Raw genomic sequence first — 20,502 nt, 5'->3', positions numbered from 1 at the left:
CGTTTTCAGGTAAACTGTTATATTGAAGGTAAAATCATACTTGTTCGAGTTGCAGACTGTTTAGCGGGTTACTGGGGCTCCGGCTTGAAAAGCAGGAGTAGAAACGGGGTGGTTTTTAGTCAATAAGAGTCTGACACTTCCTCACGTCTTACCAAAGGCGGGAGAAATTATTGGATGATTTTAACCCTCAAGAAGAAAAAGGTTATCCTTATAAATTCAATATTACATTTCACTTTATTGTAAATTATTAATCTTCCCAACAATTGAGTATGAGATGCTATACTGACACTAATAAAACACCTAACCCATGAGAGTTAGAAAAAAATCAAAATCAGTATATCCCAAATCCAATCAAAAGATCTACCACAATCCCAGATACGGATAACTTAAATAAAATTACACAAACATAATCAGACACAGATCAAAATAATGCTCACAGAGCACCCCGGCAATAAAATCCAATAATAAAACAAAAGAAAGACGTAATCCAACCACAAAATTTACAGGAAAGAAAAACTCGAGACGATGATAATCCTATTTCACATTTCGTAAACAAAGTTTGCGAAGATCCAAAAGCGATCTTAAAAAAAAAGTTAGGAGCTGACGTATGTATGATCACACAGCTTCCTCAAAAGTGTCTGACAACTTCGTCTTACGTTTTGATGATGAGGAAATTAAGTACTTGCCGAGTCGAGCTAAATTTTATTTTAAAGTGAACATGAGTAAAGTTCTTTTTTAAACACTAAATTTTTTTTGTACTTTTCTAAGACGATCATTTTGTATTAAGAAGTCAAAATGTTATTTTATGCTAGATAGTCTAAATGTCTGACTTTAATTTTATGGACTAAAAATATCTTTGGTTATAATTAATAAAGTGTTACTGTCATACTCAAATACATTTATTTACTGATTACTTAAACTATTCCTCAGTAACGATTTTGTTTTAAAAATAAATGCTAAGGACTGGTTTAAGTAACCATTAAATGACTCTGGGTACATCTCGCAAAAAAGAGAAATAAATGATTTCTAACTTGAGACTTTACTAAAATCCCTTAGTGTGAGTTAGTTTTTACGTTTAAAGTATAATATAATCATAATCAAAACTACTTCGATTACTTTAAACGTAAAGCAACCTCATACTAAGGGTACTACTATCTTATAACATAGCATACTAGGAAGCAATCAACATCTCATTAGACGAACAACAAAACAGCTAAACATAAAACGAAAACCAAAATTAAACTTGGATGAATTCGCAAGCATTTCTGCTTCTGCAAGGGTGCCATCATCATGTACTTCGAAGATGGACGAGTAATTTCCGAGTTCGAAACTTTCGAACGACGTTACTTAAAAGTTTTCATCATATTTAATGAATCAACATCGAGAGTTATTTTCTTCTCTTTTTTTAATTTTGAAGCTTTATGTCTCTCCATGGAGTTGGACTAACTTCCTTGTGGGTTTATTAAATATGAATGGTCCGTCTTTTTCCTTTGAGGTATTATAATTTTGAAGTATTTGAATTGGGGGAGGTGATCTGTGTTTTTTTGCTTTATGCTGCTGATTACGTTTAGGTCATTTGGTCTTTGCGATAATTGTGTTAATGTTTTATTGGTGATAAATACGTTCTATGACAAAAAAATTTGAAAGTTGTGTAGGTTGGTGAAAATGTATCAGATTTTCAAACAGGTACATTAAAATCTTACTGCTATATTCAGAGACATTTAATGAGTACTTCAACTATTCCTAAGTAACGATTTTGCATCGTAAGATCAGGGTGAAATAACCATTAAATGATGATGTGTACGGCGGTTAGTCATTATGTATAGTTGCAACTATTACTTCAGTAAATATTTTAAGACTTCGTACAGAGATGTCCTTGACTTTATAATAAGTAACATCACTTTAAAACACACTTATTTACAAATAAAGTAATAAAATAGTACCCTCCGTCATATTATCTATTAAGTCATTAATCACATTATCGTTCTAAGACTCAAGCCATTTAACAATCAGACATCTCACAAAAGTAAATATCAAAGTGGGACATTTATGTAACTTGAACATAAAGAGAACCTTCTTGAAGAATTTTGTGGAAATGTGACCGTTAGTGGACAAGTTGGGGATATTCACACAGACACTGTCCTCCCACAAATTTTGTGTGTAAAATGTTTCAATATAGTGAGATCGGCATCTTAGGAACTTGTAACGCCTGCGGTGTCGCTAAAGCGAAAGTTTTTTAATAAAATATGTACCGAACGAAGAAGTGTCGTTTATCTTTTATGACGTCATCTCAGATTTTATTATTCGCAATTTGTGTACGTCGTATTTTTTGGGGTTTGTTTTAATTTAATTTTGTAATCCGTAGCTGATCTTGCTGTGTGGAAGTTTTTTTGGATATCAGCTTTTATATTTATGATGGACTTATGTAGTCAGGTGGTTGTACAAAACTTTTATTTATAGATTCTTGTTCAGAATGTACAATTTAACTACAAATTTTAATATAACTGAAACCTTCAAAAACAGAAAGAGGTCACTAACACTCTAAAAAGGAAAACACAAAAGTGATTCTAGAAAAATATTTAAATTGAAACAATAATAAGTCCATAAAAGCCCTCGGACTCAGTGCCTATTGTTTTATATTTTTGTAAAGAATAACTTAGCAACACAATTTACACTATTCCACAAACAGTAGCATTATTATCGCTTACACTCGCCTTTAAATATAAAGCCACTTGTATTCTGAATACCCGATATAATATTTCAATTCCTTTCAATTTAAAGTAACTCAAGCATTCAAAGGACTCGGTTGCTATCGCTCACTTTTATATTCTAATATTATCCACACCATTAAATGTATACAGTAAATCAATATGAACAATATATTGTTTATTTACGAGCATAATTGCTTATGGCTGTGTCAGTATTTATCTTTAAAATTGTTTATTGCTATCATAATTTAATCAGGATTGTAATATAATACTGGAGAAATTTCGAATAGAGGCATAGGGCAATAAAGTCTGTTTTACGACAAATTTTGTTCAATATTTGTGTCATAAATCACTTCCTTGATCTGTTTTTCTGATGTTCTTCAACGGAAGTTTGATCTGTTCGGGCGTAGAATCTTTCTAAGGGCAACTTTTGAATGGTTCGAGTCGTGACATAAAAATATCTTCTTAATCGTTAAAAATAATATGTTTGTGAGTTTCTGGTGATAAAAATGATGTCGTCTTGTTTGTTGTTTTTGCTTTGATATCGTTTAATTGATCGTTGGCAATAAATAGTTGGGCCGCGTTGATGGTTTAGTCGATAGTTATGGGGCGTTTAGATTTGGTGTGTCTGCAAATATCATAAAGGATTTTCTTTGTAGGTTTTCTTCTATTATTGTCTCGTTTTTATTATTACCGTCTTTGTATGTATGTGTGTCTGAGACTATCAGCTGAATTAATAGTTGTGAATAAAAAAATCACTATTTCAGAATTAGAACCTCATGTTATTGTTTAGATGAAAGACAGTTTACAAGTTTACATTTAATTTCTCCATAAGCAAACAACAATTTTCATCAAAAATCCAAATAAAGGCAAAAGAACATTAGTAGCTAATCACAGTATTATTAACAACAAACAATCGTCGATTTCAACTAACCTATCTCCACGGAATATGCATTAAAATTCCATAAAAGTAAACTGAAATGATCACAAGGGGATCAAAGGACTAAATTTAGAAAATTTCAAAGCTAAAACGCCGGGATTGGATAAATGTTTTCGAATTTGTACGTAAACATACATCAGTGGCGGAATATTTGAGTGTTTCTGAAACGTTTATGACCGGAACATTTAAAATAACTTTTTGGGATCGTAGTCCTGCGTGGGAGATACTGATTATGAGAATTGATGTCGCAATTTTTAGAAGGAATTAGGTTTAAAGTATTCTCCTATTACTATATAGCGCTCATTAGGTCTCTTTACTCGATATTTTTTTTATAGATGTAGCTTATAGGTCTTGACTTACAACACTGTTAGCTCGATCGCTGGGTAACCAGCTACAGCGCAGCTCGTCATAACTAGGGTCCATTCTCGGGTACCACGTTTTCTTGTATTGTCTAAAGTTTGGTCTTTCAATTCTAGGTCTAGTCTAATCGTGATGTGTATATTTGTGTATTTATACTAATGAGGAAAGTCAAGAAATCGTTACTTTGATATCTCCGATTCACTTTTTAACGTAACCGTGATACCTATCGCAATTAGGTCAGTACCTATAGCCATTTTGTTTTTATTTATCGAGCCAAATGGACGGAAAACCGAAACGGGCATAACGAGGACCTTCAAAAACATTGATTCGACCGAAGTCGATAAATAAACAGATTTGTTATTTTTAGAATGTACTCTGTCTCCGTGGAATAGAGTCTCATTTGCATGTCATCCAATAGAATAACATTTGCTTTATTCTGTAATTGGTTTTGGTTTGAATTGCACCAAACATTTTGCTTTTCCTTTTATTACAAAGAGAGAAAAAAAAAAGATAAATGCTTAAACAATGTTTGTTTGTTTTTAAAAACACTTCGATGGCCTTGCTGGTACTATAGTTAAAACCTTTCAAAGAAGATTTCAGGTTTACACATTGAAATTGAGTATATTTATTTCTTAAACTCTGTCAGTAGTCAATATCTTTTCTCAGAAGAATGTGAACATTAAGTAATTACCGATTACATAATTATGTGGAGATAAATGTAGTATCATAAAGGCTCTCCTATTTAGCCCCTTAGAGAGTAACACATGTGTGCAATGTTAAGTTTTTCTTATCTATTTACTCTTAGAAAGGATACGAACATTAAACATTTTCATTTATTTTTCAAAAAAATGCATAACAGTAACGTGAGTTTGTTTACTTCGTTTTGTAACGCATGAGAATATTTTATGGTGCAGACAGCCGATGACGATTTTAATGAGCGCCGTTGATTTATGGGTTTTTGAATGGGGACCTTTTTTGGTGAAGCTGGTATAAAAGTTGAGATGATTTTTGTCGAATCTGTTTTATGATTGCATGTAACGAGGTGGACTGGGTGTGTAGAGTAATATAATATACTTACTTATCTACTACATCATCAAAAAGTTTTGGCTTTCATCTGAAAGATTGGCGCTGATCGTTTAACATCAGGTGACTTGTCTGCTCGTTTGCCACCTATAGATAAGTAAATTAGCCAAAATTAGCTTAAAAAAAGTTTATTTTTATAACATTGGACTAGAATAAGTCAAAATCACATTATTAGCAGAATTATCTTACTGTGGGATTTGATTTAAAACTTTACCTATGTTAATCATACTAATAGTATAAATGTGAAAGTTTTGTTTGTTTGGATGTTTGTATCTCAATTTCACTGAGACTTCTGATCGAATGCTGATGAAACTTGGTATACAGACAGGGTATGAGCTGACTTGGGTGATAGAATACTTTCTATCACACGGGCGAAGCCGCTGACAGAAGCTAATAACAACTAAACCGACAGACTTAAAACCGAAAATACACATCCAAAACGAAAAATATTCCAAAGAATTTTATAAAAGCAAAGTCGCCATCAGCCTCCAAAACGGACAATAAATATGTATAAGCGAAGATGTTTACAATAAATCTCACTTTTACATCTATTTGAATACCAAATGAGGTAACTAAGAACCAGGGGATACTTTTAAACATTCGTTAACAAACTTCTCAGTTAATTATCACTTAATTAATCTAATTAAAATGCTTTATGTAGTGTAGTTTGAGCGTATGCTCTCATTGCGGTGCCTAACGGGCAATTTATTTTATTTATTTACTTGACGCCATCTTTGTTTTAAGGAAGTTTATTTTGTAAGATGTTTGGGTGTGTGTCCATATAAAGCTAATTAAGGGATACATATGTATGTAATATCTTTCCCTGAAGAAGTCTGCAGTGGTACTTTTATAGTGCTCTGATTCCTTCGTCACTTATTTGTAAGTGCAGCTGCAGTTGAGCAACAAGGATCAATTTAAAGTTTCTGGTCGGTGTTTCTGCAAAAATCTTTAACTTTTATTTAACAAAACCTTATTCTCCCGTTTATTAGCTTATTATCATCTTTATTTTTATTAGATTGGTAGGGAGCAGTGGCATAGCTTAATTTATTAAAACCAAATTTTGTGTTCCAATCTGCTGAATTGTTAACTTTTGGTTGAGGATAATAACGCCGTTAACTTTTTGTGATTTTTGGAGCATTACCCGGATCGAGGAAAGTATTGTTATTTTCCAATTTTAAATCAGGCTTTCTAAAGTCAAATACTGTACCTATATACAAAGCCACTGTTTGATACACAGATCTCAAAATAGCAAAATGTATCTGTAGTTGTTCTACATAAAGTATTATTTTCTATCGCTGTCTACCCTTTTGTAGTGTAAAAATCAAGATTTCACAATGTAACACATTATCAAATAACTAGTTAATCTACATAAACATTTAATTTATATTTCATCTCACCACAAAGCTCAGCAATTGTATTAAATCTCAAATGTTTGAATCCCGGCTTATCAAGATTATATTATAATAGTTTCCAAGTTGCCAACTTAACATTGACTTAACCTTCAGCCTATTTGTGTGTATTCATATACCTCTAATGTGTGGCTGAAGCCTGTAATTTGTTGAGATAATTAGAATTGAAGAAAGTGAATTAAACACGTACTCGTCTTTGTGATTACGTGGTTGATGGAAGTTGTTATTAATAAATTTGATCAATAAATTAATTTGGTTGTAGAATATTAAGTTATCAAATTCTTTCGAAAAGTTTAGACGTTGAATGAAGAAGTCGAAAATATGTAACGTACTATAAAATTTTAAACTGACATGGTCACTAACACTGGTATTGGAACTTGAAACGGGATATTCTAGTTCACCCGTGATCATGGCGCTTGCAACAGTGCCGAAATATCAGAAACTCATACAAATAGAAAAACATGGTAAATATCCCGTTTCAAACTTAACGGACTAGGTATATATCGCCTCAAATATCATTCATAAAATGTGCAACTAGTGAATCACTAAAGCTTTCATCATCGCAAGTCGTAGTAAGTATTGTTGAAGTAATTTTAGCCGACTTCCCAAAAAGGAGGAAGTTCTAAATTTGGTATTTTTGTCAAATTCAAATTGTCGGTCACAGGAACATTTTAAAGATGCCTCCGAAATTCACCTTAGATGTGTTTCTAACTACAATAGTACTAATATCATGGTGCTGTACCTAATCATAATTACAAATTTGACACCTTTAATTACATAACAGGTACGTAGTGTAATCCTGTTAAAGAATAAAAAGACATTTCGTTATGCTATTTTATAAATCATACTACAAATGGATAGAACTTCAATGAGTAACCTTTCACAGCTAAACCTACACTGTCTACAACTATTCCTTCAATTCAGTGTAACATTTATAAAAACTTTATTTATATAAAATATCACCGCAGCCATTTTACTTCCACATCAAAAGAATGGAAGCCACAGAACTTACTGTTTCTATTGTAGAGTAGCAATAGTGACAAAGGTACCAATAAAAGGCTAGTGTCAATAAAAGCAAGCAATTGTAGACTCTATTATTGAATGGCTGTAAAACAATCTAGGACGGAAATTGTGTTAGTAGAAAAGAAGCTCTTGACTGATATAGAATTGTTTGTATTGAAAGGGTTGGGACGTGGGTAGACAAATCCAACGTTCCTGCATAATTTGTAAGTTACTATAATTATCTGTAACGAATTCAAATTGAATTAAGTATGTAAGGAACATACATGACTAGTTTTCGATACAATTAAGGGCTCATCTAAATAAATATAGCTTTACTAATTTCGAGTAACAGACAGAGTCTTCATCAGCTTACTGTATGCTGCGCGACGTCACCGCGTCTATGCACGCTGCTCATGATGAAGAGTCTCTCTGTGACTCGAAACTAGTACAGCTTTTCTCAATATATTTATGTAAGTAAACTGTCTCACGATAGTTATTATAAAAATAAGGGGTCATCATCCAAATCCATGTTTAAATATCAATTTGGGGTCTACCTTTATTAGTAGAATTTTTTGGTCATAATTTTATTTTGCATAACAACGCATGGCAGAAACTTAATTTCGCAGAAAATCATTTGGTATACCATCATTTGCAATACATTAAAAACGCATAATTTTGTAAATCAGAATCATCTTTAGGCATAAATTGATACGCATAATAATTGCAAGGTAGATCCATCATATTGCAGAATGTTCACAGTTAGAATCGTCTTTTGGCATACTTTAATATCCATAATAATTGAAAGACACATCTATCACGCAAGCATGCAGCATGCAAGCAAGCATGCAAGCAAGCAGCATGCAAGCAAGCATGCAAGCAAGCATGCAGCATGCAAGCAAGCATGCAGCATGCAAGCAAGCATGCAAGCAAGCATGCAGCATGCAAGCAAGCATACAGCATGCAAGCAAGCATGCAGCATGCAAGCAAGCATGCAGCAAGCAAGCAAACAAGCATGCAGCAAGCAAACAGCATGCAAGCAAGCATAGAGCATGCAAGCAAGCATGGTTTCTGTCACGGCTCCGGCGTTGCGGGGCTCCGGCGGTCCCACGCGAGCTAATCGTCGCAGACGGCTTTCGCTCACCACCGCAACTTCGGCTTGATGGCCGGCTTCGCCGGCCAGCCTCACTGCGGCGGCTCGCTCAATAGCCGCCTGCTCCTCAGCCCGCGGGCCGCCTCGCCCCTCCGCGCCTACGTGATTTTAAATTACACTCTAGGGGTAGGGCAGATAAGACTACGTGCAGTCGGTTTTGCAGCGATTTGGTTCTGTCACTTCACTAACTTTTATTTACAAAATTAAACTAGAAAAAATTTCCTACAATTTACGTATTGATAACTTTTTCATAAAATCAATAGTTTTTGGCTACCATCTTCTTAATATGCCAAGTGAGATTATGCCAAACAATCGTCGCTCTAAATAAACGTTATGTGAAACAAAATTATGCAAAATTAAGCTTTGCCAAACGTAATTATGCCAAATAAAATTCTACCATCTTAAAAGTATGCCTTTGTAAATTCGGACATATAAACATTCGACAAAACAATAATTATATTAAATGATTTTTATGCCATATGTATATTCGTTTAAAGAAGATTCTGCCAGGTGTGTTATGCTAAACAAATTTCGGAGCAGTAAAATTCTGCCAGATAGAGGGAACCCATCAATTTGATGTGTGTTGTATATTCAGTTGTATCATTACCGTATATCAGACGAATAACAAACACATACATTATATATTTATACAGATATGTATCCACCTTCCAAAAAGTTTCTTCATGTCTACCACTTTCATGGAAAAACAAGCAAGATACTAGAAGTAAGGCAGTAAAACAATTTAGTACGGGAAGCGCACTAAAGTTCTTTTCACTATAAAATAGTGGATCTTTTCATCAAACCATACTCTAATGAGTCGGTGTTAATTGAAGTTTCCTGCTTGTGTTTATAAACTGGACTCTTTAATTTGGTTTTTTGTTTCTTCAATGTTTTTTTTATTTGTGTTTGTGCGCCCTGAATTGAGCTTGTTTGTAGTGATTTTAGTAATTTGAGTGGTGGGTGGGCACTGGTTGGACAGGAAAGATACCGGATTCTTTCGGACATGTGAGTATACTTATAGTTGCGAAATTGGAGACTGTTTTGTGAGAAAGTGTGTGTGAGTAGATGGAGTTGTAAGTACACTGAATGTAGTCATAAGTACATATGGGTGGTTGTCTGTTTTCATTTCTAGTATCTAAATACGAAGAGTATTTTGAGGAATTGTTTGGTCTGATACCTGCCGCGGCTTTTCGCCATCGACCTACACGACTGTACTTTCATTAGCATTATAAAGATCCGTCTGCTCGTTTGCCCTCTATTCCATAAAACTTTTTGACCGTTTGTGCTAAATTGTTTATCAAATTGTTTTTTTTTTTTAGATTTAAATAGAAAACGTTTAGCAATTCGCATGAACTAACAAGAATACCTGTATCTGACTATTCGTCACGACACGTCACAATGTTTCGTATTAAAAAATGATAAAAATCCAGTATTTTTTTTCCAATTAGCCTACACCATCATGAAACTATTTAAACTTTTCAATGTTCACAAACTATGGAGTGTGTTTTGTTTTTATTTCAAGCATCGGCTTACGTTAATCGATTCGTTATTTTCCTGACCCAGATTTTAGAGTGCTGATTGCTGCTGTTTGCAAAATTGAAGGCTAAACTTTTTTGAAGTATATTTTTATTTTTTGTCCATTATTTAGGCCTTCGTTGATTGTATAGTCCTAATAGCTTGTTACTGATTCCAAGGGCTTAGTTTCCGAGAGACCAGAGCTAATAAAACAGTTAAGTACCTCAAGAAAACTTGACGCAACATAAAGTAAATTACTTTTCAATATTCATTTGTCCAATTAATTCCAAATTCAGTTTCCTAATCATCATTTGGAAGTAAATGTATTAATTAACCTTAATCGAGTGTAATACAAATATCCACTCTATTTGTAATTAGATACGTCCCATAATCTAACGACATTTACTTTTAAAACAATCTGGGTAACTGTTGTTCTTATCTTTTCAACAAGATACTTATCTATTTGTTAGTCTCCGGAGTTAAGTAAAGAATTATTCTAGCTAAGCCTTCGATTTTCTTGAGAACCCGGTTTTATTACTACTGTCCCTAGTTCGAGATAGTATGGTATTACATAACCTCTCTCTCGCTGCTACTTGAGACAAGAGATCTGGTTAAAGCGGATACGTCTACTTCTATCCGATTGCGTTATTAGTCTTATTGTGATAAAGGCAAGGTTTAAATTAGAATTTAGAAAACTGACATATCATGTGCTGAATTTAAGACTGTGCTACCAGCTTCTGATTATTTAAAAAGTGTTATTTTAGACTATTATCTATTTCTGTACCAAATTGTATCCCAAAGCCACTAAGTAGAATTTGCGTGATAAGGTAACAAACATACATCTATATTTATATCCTCACAAACTTTTGCATTTAAAATATTAATAGGACCATCTACCATATCTGAATTGTATACGAACTCCATATTTACTCCATTTAAAACCAACTAAATATCAAAAAATAAAAATATATTTCGGTTTGTTTTCCGCATCACTAGCCATCAAAGAGTTTCACAAAGTCCACTCTATGGAGTAAAGCAAAATATGATGTCCCTCTCATAGGTATCCTGTCGTTCCGGTTCAAAGAAATAAATAAAGGAGCTTTCGTGAAAAGAATTCCGTTTTAAACACGATTTCTGCTGTACTGGTTCAAAAGGTCGGATAGTTGTATTTCATACATGAATACAGGTTGTTGTCAATACCAAAAACTTTCTTACAACCCTTCTTTTGAGAATCAAACAGTTGTGTCTATATTATTGTAGTGTACTTTCTGGCGAAAATAATATGTGATTTGAGATTTGTATAATCCTAGCTCAGGCTCAATGAATGTCCAAAACTTCCTTTTCAATACCCGTTCATAACGATAAACCCAAAAAACCCAATAATAAGCATCATTACACTATTTAACAGTTCAACAAAAGAAAGCTCTTCACATCAATAAACTCGTAAAAACCGAAACCATGTAACATCGTGACAAACAAATAAAAAATGCAAATAGAATGTTTCAATGGTCGACATACTAGAATGCATACACATTTCCACTAGCTTTTAGTGCACTTTTGACTCGAAAAACTCATTTTTCATCATGCATCATGCGAAAATCCGCAGTCGAATCTAAATCGTGATCGATCAATCTGGTTTGAACGAAACGAGGGCTGTCAAATGTGGGCTAGCTGTTACTGTTATGGGTGGAATGCGGGCGTAATTGCACGATCAAATTGTCGATACAAATGTTCTAATAAAACAGGCAGGTGATTTTGTAATCATTGTGTGTGAATTTGATTGTTGATGTGATCGGGAAATCAATTTCCTGATGGTTTTAGAGTATTGTGCGATGGGATTGGTTTGTTTTGGTTTCAAATTGTGACTTGTTTACCTTCATCTGTGAGTTTAAAACAACTAATATTTTTTTTTTGCTTCATTAAAACGTTTGATTACGCTAGATAAAGTTCTGGATGCTATGATAATCTGTAGTAATAATATTCTCAGAAAAAGAACAGCAAAGCACCTTCACCAACTAAATTAGCCGATCTAATAAAATCTCCCGTGATCACTAAAACAATTTAGCAAACTGCATACCTAAGTAAAAGTTAGACTGAAACTTATTCTAGCAAAGATATCGTAAGTCCTCCCTAATGAACGAGCACACGAGTTACTGTGCAATTACTGCCTCGTATTTGCATAAAATCTATCCGGTTACGGCTGATGCATGGGAGTCTCGACACAGAAATACTGCAGATGGAATACAAGATAGAAATTTCTGTGTTCATATTTTTTCGAATTTTGGTAAGGCTTTTGATAGTATTGGTTGCATTTTTAGAACCGAACTCCAAAACTGTGCTTTAGACAATAGTATTATACCCGACAATGCCTATGACTTATAACATAGCTATTGAAATAGTTGCAGATATTATCATTTTGTTGGAGTATACGATGATTGTTTCAATCATGATGCATTCGTATTTTCGATAAATGAACTTATAATAGTATTAATAGTGATTATCGGAATCAGAGAAATAAATCTGATTACCAGATTTGTCACTATATTACGAAGACCTACAGCTATTTTTCACATTCGACTGAATTAAAAATGTTGTCTATCTTTCAGATTTAGGATTATCCGTGACGACTGTCCCAGTTTTAAATGACAACGAAACAATTCAGTCTTTTTGTATTTACCAAAGCATGATGATGACTGGCGTTACTTTTAAGCATTTAATGAAAATAGAACTATGTCGTCCTACGTGGAGGACTAAGGAGGAGGCCTTTGTCCAACAGTGGACGTCTTTCGGTTGATGATGATGATGATGAAGAACATATTTATGACCATGATAAAAAATATATACCTTTTTCTAAAAGGTATATAAAATAGATGCACACGAAAAGCGAAGTTTAGAGGAGTCACATAGAAAAGTAAGTTTGGGGGGCTTCTAGAAACTTCCTGGCTCTTTGTCTTCAACTATCGCCACCGGGGCTCACTCGATGCGGGAGATTACGTCAGCATGTTATCGCTTGTTGCCGCATTGTGGACCGAACATGTCTAATTTTATGGTTTTCTGTAAAAGCATGTTTACCAGCAACATGCAAATTGACTTCATTAGGAAAATTTGTATTTTAGAATACTGTTCGTGTGTGTCTTGTGTTTGTTGTAAAATAGGTACGTTTAGCCCGAACACAATCACATTTGTGTATTTTATAATTACCACAAAGAAATTTGGATTTGTTAGTTAACTTAATATATTAAGACTAAAAATAGAATACAGAAAGTAGTAATCCTACTATGATTACCTATATATGCTGAAGTTTATGAGCATGGGTGTTTTGTTACTTTTTCACTCAAAAACTAAAATTTGGAAGCGGGATAGATTATGGTCAGGAATAACATTTAGTCTATTTTTATCCCAGTCAGTGGTATCAGTTAGATTGCATAAAAATAATAATACTTCTAGATGAGAAATTGCTGAAAATGGTTCTTTGCTTTTGTAAGTATCTTTGTTATCTTGATTTAGGTAAATACAATCCAAGACGGATTGGAAATCAGTACATTGAACACCTCTTTCAAGAAAACAAATAAATAATTCCATGTCAGCGACGTTTATCGTTTTCCGTATCGACGTTTTTATATCCAACGTTAAACTTACACCTTAATCTATTTTAAACTAAACTTTATCGGACGTTGATTTCAAAGCAAATTGCTAATAAATAAACCAACACAATCAACTAAGTAGAAAAAGGTAATATAATAGTCATTGTTATTTACTTACACAATCTAACGTAATGTGAAGATTCGATAAAGCGAAAACGTAGCTAACGTATCGATAAACCTTTGTTAGCACCGCTCCAACCCTCGGCGAGTTTTCATAGTGATGTGATGTGTGGCATACTCGAGTAGGCTGGCGTAAATTTATTGAAAAACAAACTCTTAAAGGTCTTGTATAGTGGGGTTGTGTAACTTGAAAAGAAAGGGTTCTTTAGTGTATTTTGGTTTTAAGATGTTTGCTAGGAGGAATCTGTTTTTGAGTGTAGGCTAGGCTTTCGGACATTATACGTATTAATTTACAACAACAAGAATACTCTATGGGCTTGTTTTTCTAAAAATTGTCAAAGATGGGAACTTAAAATGTAAGCACTATACGTTTTGACATGATAAACAACTTTAGCTCAAACTAGCTCACAGAATCAATGACGTTTCTTCCATATTTTTTTTTCATGTGTACACATAACAATCAACGAAATCCGATATTTACTTATTCTAAGGCTAAAGACACCGTACGATATCCTCAGAAATATTTAACGAAATTTTAAAACCCCTTCCCCTCACTAGAGTTTCCTTGAACGACGACGTAAAGTAAATTGCACACATCCTTATCTAAAACGGTGAGCCCTTCACCGCTTCTCTGTAAGTTATGAATTTTCAATACGACCCAAATGATACGGCAATCAGATATATCCCGCATTAACATTTTATCTAAGATATTATAGAATTGGGTCGGAAGTGTGGCTCTGACTCGAAGTTTTTGAGAACGTGAGGCTAATTCACTATTTTATGTTTTGTTTGAGACGCTATTAGGAGTGACGTCATTGTTTGGGTTAATATTGAGCTGTTTGGTGTTGTATTGTTGTCATTTGTGTAACGTTATGTATTACACTTTTTATCTAATGAAGGTTAACAATGATGTTTAACCTTCACCATTATCATTGTTACCATTATCATCTGAGGCTAGATCACTGTATCATTTAATTATCATTTTATTATCACTGTATCGTTTAAGCTAAACCTGTTAACAGTTTGGCTACTTCATTTTAGTATGTACTAATTTTGAATCCTATAATGGGGCTGACGTTTTTCTCTTCGGAAAAAATACTCTGTGCCGTTTTTTTTAAACTATTTATTAGACTTCTGATTTTTTCCTTACAATGGTTACTCATAAATGCCACAAAAAAGCCATAAAATGATTATACCCCCTAATGTCCAACTTTACAACAACATCGACTACCGGAAAAATAATAAAAAAATACTCAGACTTTACTTATCGTCGAGTCATTAGAAAGCAATAAAAAAATAAAATTTCGACAAAGCATTGGCATTCAAAGAATTTATTTGCATAACCACATTCGTTGTAGTAAACTACAACAGAAATGGCCATAAAACTTTAAAACTACACATCGTAAATAATAGCTATATAAAATACGTTGAGTCCATAAATCGGAAAAATTCTTTGCCCACATGAACAAGTTAACCTACACGTGCCTATTCAAACGTTTAAAGAAACTAAATATCGGGTTTCAATTAGAGATTTCGATGATAATGGATTTATATTGTCCAATTTAATGTGATACCTCTATTTAGGGTTATTGACAAGCACGTGGCTAAAGCTATTAAAAAAAATCAAGAGTTGTTGTGGAAATTCTAACTTAGTATTATTTATTTTTCAAAACTGCAACCCTATTTTATTTGACTGACGATACGTGAATAATTTTTTTATTGATTAGGAGGCAAACGAGCAATCTTATTACAACTTGGTAAGCGATCAGCGCCCACGGATACTCTGTAATGTTATTTTACAGCTATTTATGTTATTCGATTTAAATAAAAAAAAAAAACAGATCTAAAAAAAAAGAATAAATAGGTCTATAAATATAAAGTAAATTACTATATTTTTGTGTCGAGATAAGAAGCTAAAGAAGCCGTATTTTTAGATCGCCCAATGGGTGATTGAAGCCACTGATAAGCTAGTAAGTTATATATTTGTGAAAGTATCTTTTATTATCATCTAAAAATAAAGAGGTTAAAAAGCGTTCAACATAGGCAAAAATAATTTTATCTATATTATCCTATCTTTTGTTTATTAAACACAGGTCTAACTTCACTGGTTGTAAACATAATTATTCATTGAAAAAACCAGTTGTTTGTAATAAAACTTTGTAATGGTAGAGATAAGCTTCCAAATTGAGGAGTCATAGTTCTGTTCATGTAAAATAGGAATAAAAAATTATCTGATTTCGATCTTTGCTATAAAATCGTATTGATATTTATACCACAACTAGTAAAGATTGTAATCGATTTAGGTTTAGGCGTAATATTAATTTACATTTTAATTGATAACCCTCTCATTAGTGTAGCGGTAGTGAATATTAGTATTGATTTCAAAACTGCCGCGTTTATGTGGAAAACTGAACTAATAAAATTATGCTGCGATCTACAGCCTATCTGCTTAGTATGGAGATCGTGGCACACCCCTGATTTTCGTTAAAGTCCAGCTGTGGACTATCATTGATTTTTTTTGAATAGGGTGTACTCGTATCATGTTATGATTATTCCCACCTTGGGCGAGGCGGTACAACCTGTTCCTACTGCCTCTTTTCAAGCCGGAGCCCCAGTAAATCGCTAGGTACTGGACTCCATCTGTGGTAATCTGATGGCTCTTGAGAGTCTGTTTCTGGTCGGGCGGTGTGCTAGCTTCTTTTGCTCGCCATTCGCAGACCCTGCGGACCCTGCCTTGTCTGGGAACCCTAAATAACGTCATCTAACTCACCAAAAATTATTGTTAATATCTAAAACCACACTTTACTTAACATAGATCATATCGAGCGCAAGACCTCTTGACATTCCACTAACCAATCGATCAGTTAAAACCGATCTAAAACTCAAATCAAACCAGATTTAGTTCAAGATAAAACTTAAACGAAAGACTAAACATGGAACCATTGATTAACACTCGACCAATACAAAACCCCGCAAAGGAAAATTCGTGAACTTTCAATTCCTTATTGAAGTAAACTGGATCACGTACCCTACTATCGCTCGCTGCTATTATTTTCCAACCAAGCGTTACTTCCTGAACGTTTGAAATAATAAAGAAGCCGTGAGATTAACTTAATGTTGTTTACTGCGAAGGAAATATACGAGAAACGCTCTAATTTGGTTGGATTTTATTTATTTTAGCCCCTGTTTTTCTTAGGTGGTGGAATATTTTTGTTTTGTCTTGATGGAGTTTAGCTGGTTGAACTAAAAGCTTCGTTAGATAAAATGCTGTAGTATGTTGTTTGAATCTTAGTACTTTTGTGTTGATGTTTTTGTAGTTTGGTGTTAGTTGACGTAAGGTTTTAACTAAGATTTTGGATTTATCTTTTCAAATACGTTATATGTATTAAATATATTGTAAATTTTAACAAAGACTATGAAACTATCGCATTTGATTTCTGGGTATATGTATACATAATAATATGTCTTAAAACGACAGCTAGCATTCACGCGTTAATTAGCATCCTCTATAATGTTAGCTAAATGACCAGGCAACATTTTTTTTCTATATAGTCGTCTATCAAGCTTTTGGTACTAAATTATCACTTTCAGTAAAGCTCTCGTTTGATCGCGGACGGTGTCATAATGTCATCACTAGAATTGAATATGAAACCATTTATTTAATAACTTTGAGTAACATGTCTCTTGAGTAACAATTTCCCGCAATGAACACGATAAAAAGCAACAACAAATTTTCTACCATGCACTTGAATGCACAAAAAATTTAAAAACAAAACATACCAGACCATATTCGGTAGGAGCTCTGTTACAGTCCGCGTTCTATGTTTAGTCATGACTTCGCGAGACTAGACTTGAAAATTATTCATGGTGTTTTGGTGTGCCATCGTCGTTCTACTTTTGGCATATCCAGTTTTCTCTATATCCATGAAATTTGGGGATGCTTTTAGCTGGGAGAAGGAATGAGAACTGTTTTCAAGTTGGTTATAGTTTCTTGTGCGGTATATGGTTAATATTTACTTAGATATTCTTATCGCTGTACTCAGATTCGTTTAATGATTACTCTAACTAGTCCTTGGCATTTGTTTTCGATACAAAATCCTTACTAAGGAATATGTAGTTTAAGTAATCATTAAATGTCTCTGAGTGCAGCAGCATATATTATTAAGTTTGTTTATACCATCTATTTCATAAAAAAATTATATTCTTAAATATCAGAAACAAGAAACTAATTATTTATCCCATACCACTTATCTAAACTTCAACCAATATCTCTAATTACCTTTAAACATCAATTCTAACAACACCTCCACAAACATTAATTACATTCCCAACAGCTCCACAAAATCGCAAAAAAGTCCAAGAAACTTTCATCAACAAAGTAAGTTATGAAACCTCCTTTCCAGGTACATCAAACGAAGTTAGTTGGGCACAAAATAAAAATAACTACATATTCGACGCTCGCTCCATTTCCAACGCTCATTTTCTGGGCACACACCCAGGTTCCTATGATACTTTACAAGGAAACTTCTGCTGCTGCTCTGATTACCTCAAAATATAGGCTCACTATGCTCATAATTTTAAACTTTGGCAGTTTGCCTCGCATAAATTGAGATTATTTTTTATCCAAGCTGTTGTTTCTACTTTTATGTGCTTTATTTGATGAAATATGAATGGACCCGGTTTTTGGGATTGCGGTTTTATTGGGAGCTTTGGTGTTTTTTTTTTTTTTTTGTTGTGATGTACGTATATTTTGATAAGGACTTCCTTATAATATTCACATTTCTTAGAAGGGAAAAACATTAGATTTAAGGTTTGATGTTGCGAGTGTCTAATTGTCCATGGGCGACGGCGATTACTTACCATCAGGTGAACCGACTGCTTATTGTTTATCAGAAAGAAACATAAGGAAATACTCTTGCAAAATCTTGTATTTCTTATAGTTTTATGGTTAGCTGAAATTATTGATGGGCTGCAGATCAACCGTGAATACCATATAACTGACTCACTTTTAATAATGTAAATTGATTTCTTTCCGTAACCTATCAACATGCAATACAAATTTCCTAATAGCGTAGCTACCATCCGTACTAGTAAACACACAAAAACTACTCACCTGCTCAATGCTCAACACATTATGACTCATATCAGGAACATCAATAAACCAATCAGAATAAAGTCATACGTTATTTAAAAACCAAGAAACAGCAATTACCTTCACTTACCTACTATAAATGTCATTATGATATTATTATGACATCCTATAGCAGCTGTTCTAAACCGGTGGTCCGCAAAAGAAAAAATATGGTCCGCGGAATAAAAAAAAATACACAAGACTACACCTTTATCTAATAAATACTACGGTTAAATCTTAAATCAACCTTATATCAAAGGAGACACTGGGAGAAGCAACCGATTTCAATAATCCAAAAGTCAATAATATTTATGAGTAAGTGAAAAATCACATAGAAAAGTAATATTAGTAATAGTGGTCTCTAAAATAACAAGAATTATAAAAGTGGACCTTGACCAGAAAAAGGTTGGGAACCCCTGTCCTATAGCATGGCGAATGAAGTCATTAACTCGACGCTTTAATGCAGGAAAATTCTAAATCACCTTCATAATGATCATATCCTTTAATTGAGTATGGAGGACACAGCTTACATGTAATTGCTTATTTATAAAACTAGCTTCTGCCTAGCGGCTTCGTCCGCGTTCCCATGGGATGAAAAGTAACCTATGTGTTATTCCAGATTATAATTTACACCTGTTTCAAATTTTATATAGATTTTTTTATTTCAATTGTTTCAACTATGTGAGAAGAATGTAACACTACAAGTGTTAAGAAGAATGTAACACTACAAGTGTTAAGAAGAATGTAACACTACAAGTGTTGAGAAGAATGTAACACTACAAGTGTTACATTACAAGTGTTACATTCTTCTCACTTCAGTCAAAGAGATAGAAAAAAGAAAATAACCTTGACGACAACAAAATTAAGGCAGTCCTTAAATAACAGTACTTAAATGTCCGTCAGTAAAGACTAAACTAAAACAACTTTTAGTAAAGAACATAATTCTTATTTGAAACTTGTACCTAATCGCCTTTCCTTTAATCTTTCCAATAATGGGATTGCAGAAAAATCCCAAGAATTTAACTTTCCACAATACAATTTCGAGTACTCAAAAGCACCCTTCAAGAATTAATAAGAGTCTGAAAAGACTAATGGAACGGAAATTATTGGACTCAAAGTAATATTCGAGAAACCGGCAATTCCTCGTCCATCTTTAAGATGCAATTAAAGTACTTTATTTCTTTCATTAGATCGAAGTTACGAAGCACATTTTATTTATGATGGCCGACTTTAGGAAGCTATTAAGGTGGATACATTATCGGTAGGGTAGGCTGTAACAATCTGGGACAATATTGAAGGGTCCAATGAGCAACGTGTTAAAAAAACGCCCGGGACTAATTTACATTTATATTAAGCTTTTATGCGAAACTGAGTGTTCAATTTTGTATCGTTTAATGTTAATTTTATTATGATAAACTTTAATTTTGTTATTAGTTTTGT

The 20,502-nt window shown here is 33.5% G+C and overlaps 1 protein-coding gene across 3 annotated transcripts in view; it reads left to right on the top strand.

The window, feature by feature from the left end:
- LOC118275339 (uncharacterized) overlaps positions 1 to 20,502 on the top strand; it is a 178,692-nt gene that overhangs the window by 11,385 nt on the left and 146,805 nt on the right. The window lies entirely within an intron of this gene.

Source organism: Spodoptera frugiperda, chromosome 8 (genome assembly GCF_023101765.2).
Source record: "Spodoptera frugiperda isolate SF20-4 chromosome 8, AGI-APGP_CSIRO_Sfru_2.0, whole genome shotgun sequence".
NCBI classification, from domain to species: Eukaryota; Metazoa; Arthropoda; class Insecta; order Lepidoptera; family Noctuidae; genus Spodoptera; species Spodoptera frugiperda.
This window is presented reverse-complemented; position numbering and strand designations above follow the sequence as displayed.